This window comes from Eschrichtius robustus, chromosome 5, assembly GCF_028021215.1.
Source record: "Eschrichtius robustus isolate mEscRob2 chromosome 5, mEscRob2.pri, whole genome shotgun sequence".
Taxonomy (NCBI): domain Eukaryota; kingdom Metazoa; phylum Chordata; class Mammalia; order Artiodactyla; family Eschrichtiidae; genus Eschrichtius; species Eschrichtius robustus.
In genome coordinates this window covers 58,973,539-58,995,755 of record NC_090828.1, presented here as the reverse complement: position 1 = coordinate 58,995,755, position 22,217 = coordinate 58,973,539, and the positions used below count along the sequence as shown (strand labels likewise).

The following is a 22,217-nucleotide window of genomic DNA, read 5'->3' as shown; positions in this document are numbered from 1 at the left end:
CCTTTTCTTTATGGTTCCGAGCAGGTAAGTGGTATGACTTAGGAGGTACTGGGAGGTGGCCCTGTACTCTCACGTAGTGCCCAAACCTGACTGATCACTAGAACTTCATGGAGAGTTTAAAAACATTCCTACCCAGCCGCTTACTTTCTCCCACTCTGGCTGAGAATCTGATTCAGGACAAAAAAAAAAAAAAAACCCCAGGTGACTCTGCTGACTAGTAAGGTTTAGAGACCTTTTCTAAAATATATTCCTGCCTGAAAGTCCAATAGTTTATTTATTTATTTTTTCAGCTTTGAGGAAAGTCTTTAATATCATTGCCCCACACAGTGAATTTGGGTAAAAGAGGAAACTGATGGAACTTTAACAGGCAAGTCTGGAGCCTGAAGCTTCATGGGAGCCCCTGGCGCCAAATAGAAGTGTAACAGGTCACCTGCACCCTTTCATGGCATTAAGGGCAGAAACGCAGTGCGTGGGTCTTGAGTTTTAGGAAAGTCCAATAGTTTAAAACATTTCCATGTTATCTCAGTGGGGGGCATAAAAAATAGGACTGGGGGAGTCATGAGTCACCTTGACTACCCCGAAGGAAAAAACTTTTGTGGAACTGTCTAGATTATATGAACCTTATCACATACATTGTAAAGCCTACGTCTTGATTTCTGTGACAAAATTTTCATCAGGGTAGAAGAACAAAGCTTACCAGTACCTTGTTCAAGTAATTGGTACGACCCTCATTTCCAAACACTAAACTATACCTTTAATTGGGAATTTTTATTACATTAAAGTAAATTAGAATGATCAGGCATGTTTTTCTCTTCTCTGTAGCCCCTCCTTAGCTTGTTATTGAAGGCATATTAATAACTACCTCTCTAGGATGCAACCGCTGAGCATCCTGATGAGAGAGAACGTAAGGATGGTAGGTCCTTAGGACTGTGAGCTGGTAGCTGAGAATGTCCATTAGAAATAGTTAGAATCCTAACTGCTACATTAGGTCAGCACACGGAGAGAATGGGAATTCGAATTCTGATGGAAGATGGCTTTGGGGGATCAAACAAATCTAAAATTCTAGTAGTGTTTTATTACATATTGCTGTGATTGAAACCTTAATTTCGGAATTTGTAATTGAATTTGGGAGCATTGAAAATTTAGAGAGAGGGCAGAAATGAGAAAGGCTCAGGGAAGCCAGAGGACGTGGGCACAATGCAAGCTCCGGTGGGAGATGAAGAGGGATGGAGTCAGAAAGTAGGAAGATTGTAGAGGGAGAACAACAACAAAAACAATGATTATTTCCTTCAACCCTTTATGGTCCTTGCTGGGCAATTCCCATTCCAGTTTTTCCCTATCTCTTGTTATTATTTCATCCTGGTAAAAGGGAGAACCAAACTAGTTTCTTGAGGTAGTCTTAAGATGATTTAAGTAGAAGTCTAGGAGATGCTTAGATATAGCCAGGAAAATACCTACATGTATCAGATCACAGCTTTGCCCTATATTGTTTAGCTGCCTTATTGGGGGCGGTGCTCATGGAACTTTTGCAAACAATCTGGAGTTTGGAGGGTGTCTTCATCTCTCATATTTCTGAGAATTTGAATCCTGTCTGCGCTGTTCAGTGTGTGTGTGTGTGTTGCATTTGTTTTTTTGGATTTGAATTCCTATTGGAACAAAACTGGCTTATTGCTGTGAAGAGGTTTGATTTTTGGTTTTGCTGTACTTATAGAGAGCAAATGAAGTCTAAAAATTAAGTTTCTTGGTTCTAAGTGCGCCAGATTTATACCTTCTCAAAATGAACAGAGGCTTTACTGATAGTGAATAAATGACTATAAATCTTCATAGCGTGTCATTCCTCCCACTTTAACTTCCACCTGTGCTCCCACTGGGTTATTTATTTTTTTTTGGCTGCGTCGGGTCTTAGTTGTGGCACACAGGCTCCAGGGCACGTGGACTCTAGTTGAGGCTCTTGAGCTCAGTATTTGTGGCGAACAGCCGTAGTTGCCCCATGGCATGTGGGATCTTAGTTCCCTGATAAGGGATGGAACCCATGTCCCCTGCATTGCAAGGTGGATTCTTTTCCACTGGACCACCAGGGAAGTCCCCCCACTGGCTTATTTTGAGGCATCTGAAGTAAATCTCAGATGTCATTTCATTTCTGCTGTAAGCATTTCAGCATGTGTCTCTAAAAGATATGGACTCTTTTTAAAAACATAACTGCATATTTGGATTAAGTGACGAGCAAAACAAAGAGGGGTGCTTGCAAAACAAAATATAACCACAATACCTTTATAACTCCCCAAAATATTGATAAAATTTCCTTAATATCGTCAAATATCTAATCAGGTTTAAATTTCCTGCATCATTTTTGGATTTTGCTGATTATTTCACTGAGATGTTGCTTAACAAATTCCTCTGTTCCCTGTACATCCTGTAAGCTGAGTGTTAGATCTGGAGGTTTAATCTGACTTGGCTTGGTTTTTTTGGCAAGAACACTTCATATGTGGCATTATATAATTCCTTAGGAAACATATGATGGTAACAGGCATTAATTATCATTGTCTAGAAGATTGTACATTTTTGACCTCCCTCAACTCAACCATCAATCTATACACACCCTTAGACATACCTCACATATACCCTCCCCTTTTTACTGTTTTTTTTTTTTTTCTCTCATCCCTAGAAACACCATCGTCTATTAACCATCACTGCAGATCCCTGCAGGTCAGGGTGTTCTGCCTGATACTCCACACTCGCTGCTAATTATGATAATTATGTATACTTTGCATCTGATGCTTACGTGTTGCCACTGGCCTCTGTTATACTGAAATCTTACTCTTCCCATTGGTACTAGGAAGATTAATTTTGTAAAAGCACCTATGGTTGTTTTTTGTTTGTTTTGTTTTTATTTTATTGAAGTATAGTTTTTTTATTTATACATCTTTATTGGAGTATAATTGCTTCACAATGCTGTGTTATTTCTGTTGTACAACAAAGTAAATCAGCCATGTGCATAGTTGATTTACAATGTTGTATTTTTTTCTCATTAATTACCTATTTTATACATAGTATCAATAGTGTACTGTTTTAACTGATTAGAAAATGGTTACTTGATTGTAAACTCATCTCACAGACATAATCTCCTTGGAAAATAATCAGAAGGTTCCATTAGCTTTCAATATATGTAAATAAACATTTTCTCAGGTCCCACCTATGGTGATATTGTTGGTTGTCTGTTGAACTGCCGTCCCTCTCACCCTTTTTATGCGCTGACAGAGAGCCCACTTCCCATTAAAGAGGCTGACCACTTTCCAAAGTGCCTGGTTTCTGGGAAACTCTTTCTTTCCCTCTTTATGAGGATACTGTCATCTTTGGTTCTTTACATGAGGTGTGAGGTTTTTTATTTGGTGCTGCAGTGACCGTCCTCTGACCATAGGGAGCAGGCTAAAGGATTAACACCAATGTGCCCAGGATGATGGGATGGAAATGTGGGAAGAATCCAGATGCTCAGTAAGTCATTGAGCCACTGAAATAGCCAACCTTGCAAATGCCATACCTCCAGACTTCTTATGTGAGATTATAAAAAGGGGTATTTAACCCACTTTTAGTTGATCATTTGCAGCTATAAACAACACACCAGGTATATTCAAATACACTTCTTTTGTGTTTCTGCTTACTATTTAAAGCCCTGATGTAGGGAAAAAAACCCTATAGACTTTGGCCTTGAGTTTCCTATAAAATCAGTCTCTCTTAACCACTCTAATAGAGCTAAAATGGTGGTACACATAGCATAAATCATTGAATCATCAAAATAAACTTGTTTTGATGTCATTTTAAAAATAAAACCAGTTTTTTGATAAGATACAAGTTGAAAAAGCATACAGTAACTTAGAAGTGGAGATAGAGGCCTAAACGTTCTATGTTGGTGATAGGAATTAGAGTTGAAATATTTTCCAAGGCTCATTCTCAAAGCACATAACTAAGAGTTGACTTTGAGTGCTGGCAACAAAGGGAGACTTTTCTCCTATTACATTATGCTGGACATAATACTCGTATTAAGTAGGAGAACTGAAATTTCTGAATCTCCTCCTTTGCAACAAAACAATTCCCAAGTTTCAAATTGAATGCACAAGATTAGCAGGCAGAGTGATGAGGATTTAATTTTTCAAAAATATATGATGTTTGAAATCTGTCTAAGGAGCAGCTATAGAACCAAAAAAGTAAAGGATAGCTGATGATCTGTCTGTGCTTGCTCCTGCTTCTGTTTTTTTAAAATTGAGATATAATTGACCTATAACATTATGCTCCTGCTTGTATTTTGCACTCCCAGATTGTTATTTGGAAGCAGAGCTTCATTGTTTTTTGGTCAGTAGATTGCACCTTTGTCCTTGCAGACAAGGTGATGACAGCAAGTGGTTCCATGAAACCCTTGGTGACAGACCTTCTTTGTGCTGTGTGAGGAAGCCCTGGCTCATAAGTGGATGACATCAACAGGCTTCCACCCACTCCTCTGGATCCCTCAGTGTACAGACTCATCGGTAATGACTTTCGCTCTGAACAGCTGCCGGCCTCCCTGGCTTCATTCACTGTGAAGATGGTGATCACACATCCCAGATTTCAAAAATCTGTCCTGTTTTCAGACCATGTGTCAGGCCATCTGCCCTTGTGTCTGATTAGGAAAATATGATCACCTTAATTATGGCACAACCCCTCCCAACTTCTCTGCCTGCTTGGAGGTTTTCCCAACATGTCTCGTTGTTTGGGATACCTCTCAGGTGGTGTCCCTTCTCCTTCGCTAAATAAGCAAAATTACCCATGTGTTCAATGGAAATACCCTCCTTTAGGGATCCTGCCTAGAAGGGATTTAAACATAGCCAGTACTTAGACACAGTAAGGCAGAGCCTACCTCCCTATGAAAAGCTACCTGATCAGAATTCTGAGTGAGTTAAATGTCCGTTAGCACAATAAAATTCAAAGCCTTTGAAAATGCATAAGGTGATACATTTAAGCAGGTGAGCATAGCTTATCTTGGAAAAGTCACTGAAAGGAAGAAGGCAGGGTTAGAATTCAGCTTTGGAGATGAGATAGGAGCAAAGGGTAACTTCAGAGCCCACTGGGGGCAGCCTTGCTGTCTATAGGTTGTGGGTCAGGCAGCAGGCTCACTGTTTACTCTGACACTGCGGCTTGGAGAACATACCAGAATCTCTGCTATCTTTGGTGTCCTTAATTCAGTGAGCCAGGTACACGAAAGGTGCTCAGGAGATACTTGTTGAACTGCATTGACAAGTAACTTTTTCTTTCATCTACTGTGTTTGATACACGAGATAAATGCACTTGCAACCATCTTTCTGGTTCAGAGTATCAAAGCTGGTCTGAAATGCCATAAAGAGTGTTTGTACTTAAGGATAGTTATGGAGGTAGGACTTTGATTTTCTGAAAAAAAATTTTTTTTTTACCTATGTAGCCAGAATATTAGAAATAAAATTTAGGAGGGGACAGACAATCCTTGGGTGTAAGGAGACTGGTAATGGCTTGGGACAGCTGAATAAATATATTTATCTGGTTCCGTGGGCCTTACCCCTTTTCACAACTACCAGGTGTTTTATAGACACGTTTTTCTGTGAAGTAGTCAAGCTGTAAACACCTTGAATCCTGACTGATAGTCATGTCTTTAAAAAAAAAAAAAAGAAAGAAAAAAAGACAGGAAAGGGAAAAGAGAAGCACTATGTCATTCTCCTAATGGAAATATCTTTTGTCTCTGGAAGCACAGGACCAAGGGTGTGGACCATCACAGGGCCTTCACTCTACTTTCAACCCATCCTGATTATGGGCTTCCTGTAGGTCTGTCCCTCATATGTAACCGTGGTGCTCTGAGAGGAAACTCTGTACCCACTGCACCCCAAGCCCAATCTCACGTTTCTGTACAAAGAATGGTGGGTGCTCAGTAAATGTTTGTTGGGTAAAAAACATCAAGTGTTTAGCAGTATTGGTGAACAGTGTAGCTTCTCCTTCATGTTCACAAGTTAAATCACAGGGTTTAAATCTTTCACATCCAGGTGTCTTAGTATACAGATATACACAGTAAGCATTTATGTCTGAGTGAGCAGAGCAAGGGCCACATTCATGAATACCATGGGAGCCTGTGGTGTTAACCTTCCCCCCATATCACCAGCGCTGCCTGCTGAGCAACAAAGATGTTCTCCCTCTTCCTTTTTTTTTTAAAATAAATTTTATTTATTTATTTTTGGCTGCGTTGGGTCTTTGTTGCTGCGCGCGGATTTTCTCTAGTTGCGGCGAGCGGGGGCTACTCTCACTGCGGTGGCTTCTCTTGTTGTGGAGCGTGGGCCCTAGGCACGGGGGCTTCAGTAGTTGTGGCACATGGGCTCAGTAGTTGTGGCTCTAGAGCACAGGCTCAGTAGTTGTGGCTCATGGGCTTAGTTGCTCCACGGCATGTGGGATGTTCCCCAGACCCGGGCTCGAACCTGTGTCCTCTGCATTGACAGGCGGATTCTTAACCACTGTGCCACCAGGGAAGCCCTCTCCCACTTCCTTTCAAGGTCTCACAGGTTCATTGTAATACGTGGGAAAGGACCAGAGAGATTTTTAAGCCAAACTCTTCATTTTATAAGTGAAAAAAATTAGGTCTGGAGAGATGGAGCGACTTACCCAAGATCATATATAGCTCGTCTCTGGCAAAACCAAGAAAGAATCTGAGTCTCCTTGAAAGTCATTTTTCTTCCCGAAATATTTTAAAGTTTTATGTAAAAGATCTTCATTTCATGGCTCTATATATATGCCATCAAATAGTTGTTATAATCAATTACTCCTCAAGGAAACCCTAAAAACTTTTAGCTAATTATTTCCCATTTGACACATTTCAGGATGTCAAATAAGAAGTTCTTACTGAGACATCAAGATAAAATACGTGACAAGCCAAAGAGGAGAGCCATAAAAAGATAGAAATCTTTAAAGCGGTTATCCAAAAAAACTGGTAATGTGACTCCAATCCTTTGGGAACACTCAAGGTAAAAAGATGTTGGGCCTCTGAGGAGGGCTCAATAAGTAGCACCTGTCTTCCCCACCCAGGTTCTGAACAAATTGTGAAACAACACGAAAGGTAGCAGACGAAGGTCAAAATATCACCTTCCTTACTGAAAGAGGCTGAGTGGAGAGCAGGACTTAGTGTGGCAGCCAAGTGGGGTGTTAACTAAACCCCAGATTTAGGACCACCTTCTGGGCAGAACCAGTACAAGCCTGAGGGCAAGACCACTGCCAAGAGGAAGAAGAGGGGCCAGGCTAAACTTTTCCAGTGAGTGAATAGTGTCGGTAAGCGGTGCCGGGAAAATTCCAGGATGTTACAGCTAGTTCAGGATTCTCTACAAGAGCAGAGAACAGCCATTCCCCGTAACAAAAAGGGGGTTGAAGATGGACAGGGAAGATATGTGATGAGGTTTCTCTGGAGGAAGATAATCTGAAAGCCCCTCCCACTCCAAAATTGCTTTCTCATGGAAAAGGCTTCACTCAGGAAGCTTTACACCTGCAGCTTGGAGGGTGCTGGCAACTGGAGTTTTGCTCCCACTTGGAAACTAGAAGGAAAGAGAATTCTAACGGTAGCTGCGAAGGAGAGGTGGCTGGACTGGGTAGGCCGGCGGCATTTGGAGAGAGAAAGAGAGAAGTGGGGCAGGGGCCGGGTGGGAGGAGAGAGGAGAGGAGGAGGGGAGAGAGGGAGAGGTGGAGACTTCGTTCCTGTCCAACAGGGCCACCTAGAGGGGCTCTCAGGCTTTCGAGGGGAGAAGCTGGAGTTTTGACGCAGAGCTGAGGAAGTTTTAGCTAATCTGGGGAGCCTCGGGTGAGAGGTCCCCAGCAATGGGGGATGGTGGGTGTCTGAAGAACCGTGAGGGCACTCCACACCAGGAAGAGGCAGCTTTCAGTACGCTAGCTCAGCTCAGAAAGAGAAGCCAGTCAATTAAGAACTCCCCCCACTCCGCCCTTACTTCTCCCTCTTCCCACTTTGACCCTGGAATAACCACGTTTAGTGAAATGGGGCAGATAGTTGGAAACAGTAGGTAGAGGAAAGGAAAAGATGGACCTTGCCCCCATTCCCTGGTTTCTTGGCTGCACAAGGCCCCAGAGAATAAAGGGAAAAGTTTCACCTTTAAATCTGATTCCAGGAGTTGATTATTACACAAGATTGGCTATTCTCACTTATTAATTGAGACTGTTGGAGACTTAATGTGGCTGTAGGACTTTTCATTACCTGGGAGTGATTTAAAACCAGTCATAGGATTATGGAGGTTTTCATCCAGGGGCAGGGAAAGAACATTCCCTCACTGGATAATTTTAAAAGAGACGGTGGAAATAAAAGTGAGTTGCTTTCTCATTTGAGTAAATTAGTTTCTTCAAATTGAACAGCCTGTCGACTTTATTTTGTTGGTTTTTATTTCTCTAGCCCGCCAACATACGATTGCCTGCGGTGTCTCTACATTTATTAAGCATGCTGCCTAAACCAGCATTTGGGACATTAAGAACACTGGGAACTCCAGCTAAGCAAGGACCCCATCCCACTGATGGCACTTGCTACATTTTCCCCACGTGGTGGAGTGCACGCACAGCAACTTGGGGCTACTTCTCTAGCAAGTTATGAACTCAAGCAGGAAAATGATAAATGCATTCTAGTCAGTACAGTGGTCTTTCCATGATCTCTTTCTTTTCAAAGCACTCTCCCGGCAGATAGCACGCTAGTTAAACCTGTTGGTGAGTAAACCGAAGGAAATATGTTAAAGGACTCTATCCAGTCCTGCCCAAAGCCAGGCAGAGGAGGCCAGCTTGAGTTCTCACTACCGTCTCCCAACACCCTTTGTTGTTTGCTCAGAATAGTTTCCCCCTGTAAGACATTAGTGATTCCTAGGGCTTCTTTAATAAGTTTCTTTATTATATGTGAAGTGATCGAAAACTGCCCATCATGAATCTGGCAAACCCCTCTCATGAGCTTCAAGACTGTTCTGATTACAATAATCACAGTTTTATGAATATCCTACCTAGAGAGTAACAATTTTACTATGTCAGACTACACCACACAAAGATGCATCAGTTTCATCTGCAGTGAAAAATAGAGCCTAATAGCTCAGTTGTATATTTATGATGGTCAAACATCAAGATGCAACGTAAGTACTTCAGCTGAAAGAATTCTGATCATTATTTATAACCTTGAGATGATAAGGGTGAAGGCTTGTCAGCTTTCATGAATTATTTTTTTCATGATTTTTGCTATTTTGATTTGATTTTTAAAACTCCATAATTTAACACGTATTAACATTTGGATTCCACCCCACCCCTCATGATATGTAGACGAGGCACACCAACAAAAGATTGATAGATATGATTGATAGTCAAAGGGAGAGGATTAGGTAATTGTAAGACATAATTATGTTTCAGGTACAATAGTGCCAGTCCAACGAGTTTTCTTCTTGCCTAAGTTTCTTCAGCCATGATGCAAATAATGGACACAGTGTTTAGGTTTGATGAATACATATTAGTTTAATGCAAAGAAAAAACTGTTCCATTATTACACATAGTGGTCAGTGCCAGTCGAAGTGTGCTCTGAGAACCCATAGCGTCAGGCATCACCTAGAAGCCTGTTAAAAGATGTAAATCCTCAGGTCCCCACCCCAGACTTGCTGAGTCAGAATCTTTGGCCGTGGAGCGCAGGACTCTGTCTTAACAAGCCCTCCAGGTGATCCTCTGAGGTTTGAGAACCACTGCTGTAGCATCTTGCAGCTCTTCCCATTGGCTGCAGTGAAACGTTGTCAGGTGTGGACGCGGCAGTCCCAGCAGCGCTGTAGGTGTTCCCTGTTAACTGCAGCAGTGTGCGTTCCAGCGCAGCTTAAGTGAACAGGCTCTTTTGGTCAAATTCCTGAGTGCAGAGGTTCCTCTTACGTGGATTTTTTTCTTCTCTTTAAATCCCCAGATGTCACAAGCCATAGTTTCTTCCCATTACCACTCGTAATTGTTAGTTTATCCTCCCTGGTAGAGGGATGTTGTGATATCCTTTCTAATGTCAAAAGATTTCCACCACCCTGAACCTCTGCTGATCCTTTCCCTTTATTACAGCCACTTCCCTAAAGTCATCTTGAGTTGTTTAAAAAATTTTAACATCCAACATGATGCTCTTTATATTTCTTATGGCAGTGCCATAAGAAATGCACTCTATATTTTGATAGCACTGTGAGTTAAAATTATCTACCGTAACTCACCAGAAAATGGTATAGGGAGTTGTCACATGTTGCAAGCACACTTAATTCAAGAAAACATGGTAGAACATACTTAGTACAAATGCTGATGCTCACTAACCAGGACTGTGCGGTGCTGTCAGTGACACAGTTTTTCTTCGAGAGGTTAAGATAGCTCTCGGTGTGAGGGAAATGTATCACAGAATTTGGTAATAGATGAAAAAGGGGGAGGGAGGGGAAGAAAGGAGTGAGGGAGGGAAAGAGGGAGATTGAGAGAGAATATATATATATTTTTTAAAGATTTATTGATTGATTGATTGCTATGTTGGGTCTTCGTTTCTGTGCTAGGGCTTTCTCTAGCTGCAGCAAGTGGGGGCCACTCTTCATCGCAGTGCGCGGGCCTCTCACCATCGCGGCCTCTCTTGTTGCGGAGCACAGGCTCCAGTCACGCAGGCTCAGCAGTTGTGGTTCACGGGCCCAGTTGCTCCGCGGCATGTGGGATCTTCCCAGACCAGGGCTCGAACCCGTGTCCCCTGCATTAGCAGGCAGATTCTCAACCACTGCGCCACCAGGGAAGCCCCCGAGAGAGAATATTTTAATGAAAATATTTTAGAGACAAGTAGCATTTTAATGAATCAGCATGCGTGGGGCAATGTTAAATGGAGTAGAAGAGTATGACAAAAAGTGAATGCCGGGCTTCCCTGGTGGTGCAGTGGTTGAGAATCTGCCTGCCAATGCAGGGGACACGGGTTCGAGCCCTGGTCTGGGAAGATCACACGTGCCGCGGAGCAACTAGGCCCGTGAGCCACAACTACTGAGCCTGAGCGTCTGGAGCCTGTGCTCCGCAACAAGAGAGGCCGCGATAGTGAGAGGCCCACGCACCGCGATGAAGAGTGGCTCCCGCTTGCCACAACTAGAGAAAGCCCTCGCACAGAAACGAAGACCCAACACAGCCAAAAATAAATAAATAAATAATTTAAAAAAAAAAGTGAATGCCATCTTATCATTTAATCTTCATATTACTTTATACATTCTATATCTAAAAATATATTCTCACATATATGAATATATTCTTTTAAAGACCCAAATGCAAGGATAAACAGTGATTCTAAATCCTGAATGTGCATCAGAATGACCTTGAAGCTTGTTAAAAATACAAATTCCCACGGTCATGGTTGCTTTGGCAACACATATACTGAAATTCAAGCGATACAGAGAAAATTAGCATGGTCCCTGTGCGAGGATAACATGGAAACTCATGAAGCATTCCATATTATTTTTTGAATTTTATTTTAGTTTTTTTTATACAGTAGGTTCTTATTAGTTATCTATATTATACATATTAGTGTATATATGTCAATCCCAATCTCCCAATTCATCCCACCCCCCCTCACTTTCCCACTTTGCTGTCCATACGTTTGTTCTCTACATCTGTGTCTCTGTATCTGCCTTGCAAACCAGTTCATCTGCACCATTTTTCTAGATTCCACATATATGTGTTAATATATGATATTTGTTTTTCTCTTTTGACTTACTTCACTCTGTATGAGTCTCTAGTTCCATTCACGTCTCTACAAATGACCCAATTTCGTTCTTTTTTATGGCTGACTAATATTCCACTGTATATATGTACCACATCTTCTTTATCCATTCGTCTGTCGATGGGCATTTAGGTTGCTTCCATGACCTGGCTGCTGTAAATAGTGCTGCACTGAACATTGGGGTGCATGTGTCTTTTTGAATTATGGTTTTCTCAGGGTATATGCCCAGTAGTGGGATTGCTGGGTCATATGGTAGTTCTGTTTTTAGTTTTTTAAGGAACCTCCATACTGTTCTCCATAGTGGCTGTATCAATTTACATTCCCACCAACAGTGCAAGAGGGTTCCCTTTTCTCCACACCCTCTCCAGCATTTATTTGCAGATTTTCTGATGATGCCCATTCTAACTGGTGTGAGATGATACCTCATTGTAGTTTTGATTTGCATTTCTCTAATAATTAGTGATGTTGAGCAGCTTTTCATGTGCCTCTTGGCCATCTGTATGTCTTCTTTGGAGAGGTGTCTATTTAGGTCTTCTGCCCATTTTTTGATTTAGTTGTTTGTTTTTTTAATATTGAGCTGCATGAGCTGTTTATATATTTTAGAGATTAATCCTTTGTCTGTTGATTTGTTTGCAAATATTTTCTCCCATTCTGAAGCTTGTCTTTTCATCTTGTTTATAGTTTCCTTTGCTGTGCAAAAGGTTTTAAGTTTCATTAGGTCCCATTTGTTTATTTTTGTTTTTATTTCCATTACTCTAGGAGGTGGGTCAAAAAAAGATCTTGCTGTGGTTTATGTTGAAAAGTGTTCTTCCTATGTTTTCCTCTAAGAGTTTTATAGTGTCCAGTCTTACATTTAGATCTTGAATCCATTTTGAGTTTATTTTTGTGTATGCTGTTAGGCAGTGTTCTAATTTCATTCTTTTACATGTAGCTGTCCAGTTTTCCCAGCACCACTTATTGAAGAGACTGTCTTTTCTCCGTTATATATCCTTGCCTCCTTTGTCATAGATTAGTTGACCATAGGTGCGTGGGTTTGTCTCTGGGCTTTCTATCCTGTTCCATTGATATATATTTCTGTTTTTGTGGCAGTACAATATTGTCTTGATTACTGTAGCTTTGTAGTATAGTCTGAAGTCAGGGAGTCTGATTCCTCCAGCTCCGTTTTTTTCCCTCAAGATTGCTTTGGCTATTCGAGGTCTTTTGTGGCTCCATACAAATTTAAGATTTTTTGTTCTAGTTCTGTAAAAAAAAATGCCACTGGTAATTTGATAGGGATTGCATTGAATCTGTAGATTGCTTTGGGTAGTACAGTTATTTTCACAATATTGATTCTTCCAATCCAAGAACATGGTATATCTCTCCATCTGTTTGTTTCATCTTTGATTTCTTTCACCAGTGTCTTATAGTTTTCTGAATACAGGTCTTTACCTCCTTAGGTAGGTTTATTCCTAGGTATTTTATTCTTTTTGTTGCAGTGGTAAATGGGATTGTTTCCTTAATTTCTCTTTCTGATCTTTCGTTGTTAGTGTGCAGGAATGCAAGAGATTTCTGTGCATTAATTTTATATCATGCAACTTTACCAGTTTCATTGATGAGCTCTAGTAGTTTTCTGGTGGCATCTTTAGGATTCTCTATGTATATGTATAGTATCATGTCATCTGCACACAGTGACAGTTGTACTTCTCCTTTTCCAATTTGTATTCCTTTTATTTCTTTTTCTTCTCTGATTACCGTGGCTAGGACTTCCAAAACTATGTTGAATAATAGTGGCGAGAGTGGACATCCTTGTCTTGTTCCTGATCTTAGAGGAAATGCTTTCAGTTTTTCACCATTGAGAATGATGTTTGCTGTGGGTTTGTCGTATATGGCCTTTATTACGTTGAGGTAGGTTACCTCTATGCCCACTTTCTGGAGAGTTTTTATCATAAATGGGTGTTGAATGTTGTCAAAAGCTTTTTCTGCATCTATTGAGATGATCATATGGTTTTTTATTCTTCAATTTGTTAATATGGTGTATCACATTGATTGATTTGCGTATATTGAAGAATCGTTGCATCCCTGGGATACATCCCACTTGATCATGGTGTATGATCCTTTTAATGTGCTGTTGGATTCTGTTTGCTAGTATTTTTTTGAGGAGTTTTGCATCTATATACATCAGTGATATTGGTCTGTAATTTTCTTTTTTTGTAGTATCTCTGTCTGGTTTTGGTACCAGGGTGATGGTGGCCTCATAGAATGAGTTTGGGAGTGTTCCTTCCTCTGCAGTTTTTTGGAAGAGTTTGAGAAGGATGGGTGTTAGCTCTTCTCTAAATGTTTGATAGAATTCACCTGTGAAGCCATCTGGTCCTGGACTTTTGTTTGTTGGAAGATTTTTAATCGCGGTTTCAATTTCATTTCTTGTGATTGGTCTCTTCATATTTTCTAATTCTTCCTGATTCAGTCTTGAAAGTTCTACCTTTCCAAGAATTTGTCCATTTCTTCCAGGTTGTCCATTTTATTGGCATAGTGTTGCTTTTAGTAGTCTCTTGTGATGCTTCGTATTTCTGCTGTGTCTGTTGTAACTTCTCCTTCTTCATTTCTAATTTTATTGATTTGAGTCCTCTCCCTCTTTTTCTTGGTGAGTCTGGCTAAAAGTTTGTCAATTTTGTTTATCTTCTCAAAGAACCAGCTTTTAGTTTTATTGATCTTTGCTATTGTTTTCTTTGTTTCTATTTCATTTATTTCTGCTCTGATCTTTATATTTCTTTCCTTCTACTAACTTTGGGTTTTGTTTGTTCTTCATTCTCTAGTTCCTTTAGGTGTAAGGTTAGATTGTTTATTTGAGATTTTTCTTGTTTCTTGAGGTAGGATTGTATTGCTATAAACTTCCCTCTTAGAACTGCTTTTGCTGCATCCCATAGGTTTTGGATTGTCATGATTTTTTTGTCATTTGTCTCTAGGTATTTTTTGATTTCCTCTTTGATTTCTTCAGTGATCTCTTGGTTATTTAGTAACGTATTGTTTAGCCTCCATGTGTTTGTGTCTTTTACATTTTTTTCCCTGTAATTTATGTCTAGTCTCATAGTGTTGGGGTCAGAAAAGGTGCTTGATATGATTTCAGTTTTCTCAAATTTACCGAGGCTTGATTTGTGGCCAAAGATGTGATCTATCCTGGAGAATGTTCCGTGTGCACTTGAGAAGAAAGTGTAATCTGCTGTTTTTGGATAGAATGTCCTGTAAATATCCATTAAATCTATCTGGTCTGTTGTGTCATTTAAAGCTTGTGTTTCTTTATTAATTTTCTGTTTGGATGATCTGTCCATTGGTGTATGTGACATGTTAAAGCCCCACACCATTATTGTGTTACTGTCGATTTCCCCTTTTATAACTGTTAGCATTTGCCTTATGGATTGAGGTGCTCCTATGTTGGGTGCATATATATTTATAATTGTTATATCTTCTTCTTGGGTTGATCCCTTGACCATTATGCAGTGTCCTTCCTTGTCTCTTATAACATTCTTTATTTTAAAGTCTATTTTATCTGATATGAGTATTGCTACTCCAGCTTTCTTTTGATTTCCATTTTCATGGAATATCTTTTTCCATCCCCTCTCTTTCAGTCTGTATGTGTCCCTAGGTCTGAAGTGGGTCTCTTGTAGACAGCCTATATATGGGTCTTGTTTTTGTATCCATTCAGCAAGCCTGTGTCTTTTGGTTGGAGCATTTAATCCATTCACATTTAAGGTGATTATCAATATGTATGTTCCTATTACCATCGTCTTAATTGTTATAGGTTTGTTTTCGTAGGTCCTTTTTTTCTCTTGTGTTTCCCACTTAAGTTCCTTAGCATTTGTTGTAGAGCTGGTTTGGTGGTGGTGAATTCTCTTAGCTTTTGCTTGTCTGTAAAGCTTTTGATTTCTCCTTCGAATCTGAATGAGATCCTTGCCGGGTAGAGTAATCTTGGTTGTAGGTTCTTCCCTTTGATCACTTTAAATATATTGTGCCACTCCCTTCTGGCTTGTAGAGTTTCTGTTGAGAAATAGCTGTTAACCTTATGGGAGTTCCCTTGTATGTTATTTGTCGTTTTTCCCTTGTTGGTTTCAATAATTTTTCTTTGTCTTTAATTTTTGTCAATTTGCTTACTTTGTGTCTCGGCATTTTTCTCCTTGGGTTTATCCTGCATGGGACTCTCTGTGCTTCCTGGACTTGGGTGGCTATTTCCTTTCCCATGTTAGGGAAATTTTCGACTATAATCTCTTCAAATATTTTCTCGGGTCCTTTCTCTCTCTCTCTCTTCTCCTTCTGGGACCTCTATAATGTGAATGCGTTTAGAGGTGCATTTAATATTGTCCCAGAGGTCTCTTAGGCTGTTTTCATTTCTTTTCATTCTTTTTTTATTCTGTTGCGTGGCAGTGAATTCCACCATCCTGTCTTCCAGGTCACTTATCTGTTCTTCTACCTCAGTTTTTCTGCTATTGATTCCTTCTAGTGTATTTTTCATTTCAGTTATTGTATTGTTCATCTCTGTTTGTTTGTTCTTTAATTCTTCTAGGTGTTTGTTCTTTAATTCTTCTAGGTCTTTGTTAAACATTTCTTGCATCTTCTCAGTCTTTGCCTCCATTCTTTTTCCGAGGTCCTGGGTCATCTTCACTATCATTATTCTGAATTCTTTTTCTGGAAGGTTGCCTATCTCCACTTCATTTAATTGTTTTTCTGGGGTTTTATCTTGTTCCTTCATCTGGTACATAGTCCTCTGCCTTTTCATTTTGTCTATATTTCTGTGAATGTGGTTTTCCTTCCACAGGCTGCAGAATTGTGATTCTTGTTGCTTCCGCTGTCTACTGTCTGGTGGATGAGGAACTTGTGCAAGCTTCCTGATGGGAGGGACTGGTGATGGGTAGAGCTTGGGTGTTGCTCAGGTGGGCAGAGCTCAGTAAAAGTTTAATCAGCTTGTCTGCTGATAGGTGGGGCTGGGTTCCCTCCCTGTTGGTTGTTTGGCCTGAAGCAACCCAGCACTGGAGACTACCTGGCTCTTTGGTGGGGCTAATGGCAGACTCTGGGAGGGCTCACGCCAAGGAGTACTTCCCAGAACTTCTGCTGCCAGTGTCGTTGTCCCCACAGTGAGCCACAGCCACCCCCTGCCTCTGCAGGAGACCCTCCAACACTAGCAGGTAGGTCTGGTTCAGTCTCCTATGGGGTCACTGCTCCTTCCCCTTGGTCCTGATGCACACACTACTTTGTGTGTGCCCTCCAAGAGTGGAGTCTCTGTATCCCCCAGTCCTGTCAGAGTCCTGCAATCAAATCCCACTAGCCTTCAAAGTCATTCTCTGAGAATTCCTCCTCCTGTTGCCAGACCCTCAGCTTGGGAAGTCTGATATGGGGCTCAGAACCTTCACTCCAGTGGGTGGACTTCTGTGGTATAATTGTTCTCCAGTTTGTGAGTCACCCACCCAGCAGTTATGAGATTTGATTCTATTGTGATTGCGCCCCTCCTACCATCTCATTGTGGCTTCTCCTTTGTCTTTGGATGTGGGATATCTTTTTTGGTGAGTTCCAGTGTCTTCCTGTCGATGATTGTTCAGCAGTTAGTTGTGATTCCGGTGCTCTCACAGGAGGGAATGAGTGCACGTCCTTCTACTCTGCCATCTTGAACCAATCTCTGAAGCATTCCATATTTTAAAAAATTTCCTGGGTTCCAAGACATATTTATTTTGGTAGGTCTGAGGTGGAGCCCAGGAATCTGTATGTAATAACCACCCCAGGTGATTCTGGTGCAGGTGATCCTTAACTTTCATTGTGAGAAACACTGCAAATCTCACTCAGAAAAAGCAGAGAAACACATGTGAATGTGAGGCAGTAAGGCTGAACCAATTGCACAGGAGTTGTACCTTCTTTGGATCCCAGTGGTTCAGTAAATAAAGCTTTTGAACAGCACGTGTATTCTGCCTAGTTCTAAACTTATTTGTGCACTTGCCTCCACCCCCAAAAAACTGTAAGCTCCCTGAAACACAGGAATTACGTGGTATACTGACAGTTGTATCTTCAGCTAGACTCACCCCCTGCCTTCTTATTGAGAAGATACTCAGTAATATTTGTTAAATGAATGAGGACAGTAAGGGTAAAAATGTAATTCAAAGAGTGTGATTGAAACAGAGAGGGGTTTAGTCTTGGCCTCCTTTCACCCACCAGCTAGCTATGAGACCTAGAGTCACTTTATCTCCTGATGTCTCAGGCCTGCATTTGTTACATGCGAGATCAGTTTCTTCCTCCTTCATAGGGCTGCTGTGGGGTAAAAATGATATAATGTATGTGAAACTTTCCTTGAAATTGCAGAGCCACTTGTTTCAATTTTTTAGAGTGTGACTGTCTTTTTTTCTAACCTCATTTTTCCTGTGAATGAGTGCAAGTTTATATGACTGGGGCAAAGTACACAACATTCACTTCTGGCCATTATGGGGAAGCAAATTCTATTATTTGGAATTTAAAAGAACTACATGACTTTTCCAACTTCAAGGAGAGTAAAAAATAAGTTCGATACTAAAAATTTATAATGTAAATGGAATAACTGCCCCACAAATAATGGGCAGTACAAAGGAAGGGAGGTACCCAGGAGCAAATTAACTATTCACATTGACGTTTGATTCTGAGATGGGGACTTTCAGATACCTGTGTTTAATGCAATGATCTCTGAATTTTAGTGGCTCCCCGAAGATCACCATAAAAGGTAACAGTTATCTGATAAGATGAGCTGAAAAGTACAAGTATATAACATCCCTTTCAAAACCTCAAGGTAGAGATTATGATTACCCCGCAAGCTGTAAAGAACCAAAGAATTGAAAGAAACTAGGTCAGTTACAAGAGGTGATGTGCCCTGGGTAGTAAATGCTGGTCCAGGACTGGAGCCAGTTTATATCCCAATGAGGAAAAGGATAATGTAGTGAGTTTTCCATGAAGCTATATTTATTCAATTGAGCCTACTGTCTTTTATGTATGTATGTATTTATTATTTTAGTAACTTTAAAAAATTAAAGTATAGTTGATTTACAATATTTTATTAGTTTCAGGTGTACAGCATAGTGATCCAGTATTTTTGCAGATTATAGTCCATTATAGGTTATTACAAGATAATGGCTATAAATCCCTGTGTTACAGAGTAAATTCTTTTTTTTTTTTTTTCAGAGTAAATTCTTATTACCTATTTTATACATAGTAGTTTGTGTCTGTTAACCCATACCCCTAATTTGTCCCTCTCCCCTTACCTCTCCCCTTTGGTAACCACAAGTTTGTTTTCTATATCTGTGAGTCTGTTTCTGTTTTGCATATATATTCATTTGTATTAGGTTTTAGATTCCACATGTAAGTGATATCAGACAGTATTTGTCTTTCTCTGACTTAGTTCACTAAGCATAGTATTCTCTAGGTCCATCCACATTTCCACAAATGGCAAAATTTCATTCTTTTTTATGGCTGGGTAGTATTCCATTGTGTGTGTGTGTGTGTGTGTGTGTGTGTGTGTAGCACATCTTCTTAATCCAGTCATCTGTTGATAGGCTCTTGGGTTGCTTCTATGCCTTGGCTATTGTAAATAGTATTGTTATGAACATTAGGGTGCATATATCTTTTTGAATTAGCGTTTTTGTTTTTTCTGGGTAAATGCCCAGGAGTGGAATTGCTGGATCATATGGTAGTTCCATTTTTAGTTTTTTACATTTTTTTCAGTAGATCTTTATTGGAGTATAATTGCTTCACAATACTGTGTTAGTTTCTGTTGCCCAACAAAGCAAATCAACCATATGCATACACATGTCCCCATATCCCCTTCCTCTTGAGCCTCCCTCCCATCCTCCCTATCGCACCCCTCTAGGTCATCGCAAAACACTGAACCCATCTCCCTGTGCCATGCTGCTGCTTCCCACCAGCCAACTATTTTACATTCGGTAGTGTATATATGTCAATGCTACTCTCACTTCACCCCAGCTTCGCCCTCCCACCCCATGTCCTCAAGTCCATTCTCTATGTCTACCTCTTTATTCCTACCCTGCAACTAGGTTCATCAGACCATTTTTTTTTTTAGATTCTATATATATGCGTTAGCATACGGTATTTGTTTTTTCTCTTTCTTACTTCACACTGTATGACAGACTGTAGGTACATCCACCTCACTACAAATAACTCAATTTTGTTTCTTTTTATGGCTGAGTAATATTCCATTGTATATATGTGCCACATCTTCTTTATCCATTCATCTGTCGATGGACATTTAGGTTGCTTCCATGTCCTGGCTATTGTAAATAGAGCTGCAATGAACATTGTGGTACATGTCTCTTTTTGAATTTTGGTTTTCTCAGGATATATGCCCAGTAGTGGTATTGCTGGGTCATGTGGTAGGTCTGTTTTTAGTTTTTTAAGGAACCTCCATACTGTTCTCCGTAGTGGTTGTTATCAATTTACATTCCTACCAACAGTGCAGGAGGGTTCCCTTTTCACCACACCCTTTCCAGCATTTATTGTTTCTAGATTTTTTGATAATGACCATTCTGACCGGCGTGAGGTGATACCTCATCGCAGTTTTGATTTGCATTTCTCTAATAATTAGTGATGCTGAGCATCTTTTCATGTGCCTCTTGGCCATCTGTATGTCTTCTTGGAGAGATGTCTATTTAGGTCTTCTGCCCATGTTTTAACTGGATTGTTTGTTTTTTTGATATTGAGCTCCATGAGCTTTTTGTATATTTTGGAGATTAATCCTTTGTCTGTTGTTTCATTTGCAAATGTTTTCTCCCATTCTGAAGGTTGTCTTTTTGTCTTGTCTTTGGTTTTCTTTGCTGTGCAAAAGCTTTTAAGTTTAATTAGGTCCCATTTGTTTATTTTTGTTTATATTTCTGTTACTCTAGGAGGTGGGTCAAAAAAGTTCTTGCTGTGGTTTATGTCAAGGAGTGTTTTTCCTGTGTTTTTCTCTAAGAGTTTTATAGTGTCTGATCTTACATTTAAATCTTTATTCCATTTGGAGTTTATTTTTGTGTATGGTGTTCGGTAGTGTTCTCGTTTCATTCTTTTACATGTGAGTTTTCCATGAAGCTATATTTATTCAATTTTTCCCAGCACCACTTATTGAAGAGGCTGTCTTTTCTCCATTGTATGTTCTTGCCTCCTTTGTCATAAATTAGGTGCCCATATGCACGTGGGTTTATCTCTGGGCATTCTATCCTGTACCATTGATCTATATTCTGTTTTTGTGCCAGTACCGTACTTTCTTGATTACTGTAGCTTTGTGGTATAGTTTGAAGTCGGCGAGCCTGATTCCTCCAGCTCTGTTTTTCTTTCTCAAGATTGCTTTGGCTATTCAGGGTCTTTTGTGTTTCCATACGAATTGTAAGATTTTTTGTTCTAATTCTGTGAAGAATGCCATTGGTAATTTGATAGGGATTGCATTGAATCTGTAGATTGCTTTGGGTAGTATAGTCATTTTCACAATATTGATTCTTCCAATCCAAGAACATGGTATATTTCTCCATCTATTTATGTCATCTTTGATTTCTTTCACCAGTGTTTTATAGTTTTCTGAGTACAAGTCTTTTGCCTCCTTAGGCAGGTTTATTCCTAGGTATTTTATTCTTTTTGTTGCAGTGGTAAATGGGAGTGTTTCCTTAATTTCTCTTTCTGATTTTTCATTGTTGGTATATAGGAATGCCAGAGATTTCTGTGCATTAATTTTATATCCTGCAACCTTAACCAAATTCATTTAGTTCTAGTAGTTTTCTGGTGGCATCCTTAGGATTTTCTATGTATAGTATCATGTCATCTGCAAACAGTGACAGTTTTACTCCTTTTCCAATTTGTATTCCTTTTATTTCTTTTTCTTCTCTGATTGCTGTGGCTAGAACTTCCAAAATTATGTTGAATAAGAATGGTAATAGTCTTGTTCCTGATCTTAGTGGAAATGCTTTCAGTTTTTCACCATTGAGTGTGATGCTTGCTGTGGGTTTGTCATACATGGCCTTTATTATGTTGAGGTAGGTTCCCTCTATGCCCATTTTCTGGAGAGTTTTTATTGTAAATGAGTGTTGAATTTTGTCAAAAGCTTTTTCTGCATCTATTGAGATGATCATATGGTTTTTATTCTTCAATTTGTTAACATGGTCTGTCACATTGATCAATTTGCGTGTATTGAAGAATCCTTGCATCCCTGGGATAAATCCCACTTGATCGTGGTGTATGATCCTTTTAATGTGCTGTTGGAATTTGTTTGCTAGTATTTTGTTGAGGATTTTTGCATCTATATACATCAGTGATATTGGTCTGTAATTTTCTTTTTTTGTGATATCTTTTTCTGGTTTTGGTATCAGGGTGATGGTAGCTTCGTAGAATGAATTTGTGAGCGTTCCTTCCTCTGCAATTTTTTGGAAGAGTTTGAGAAAGATCGGTGTTAGCTCTTCTCTAAATGTTTGATAGAATTCGCCTGTGAAGCCATCTGGTCATGGAC

General features: G+C 40.0%; 1 non-coding gene across 1 annotated transcript; it reads left to right on the top strand.

Moving 5' to 3' along the window:
* The first annotated feature begins 11,385 nt into the window (after positions 1-11,385).
* On the top strand, positions 11,386-11,489 carry LOC137765592 (U6 spliceosomal RNA). Its single transcript, XR_011074235.1, has one exon. It is a non-coding gene; the product is annotated as a U6 spliceosomal RNA (small nuclear RNA).
* The last annotated feature ends 10,728 nt before the right edge of the window (positions 11,490-22,217 follow it).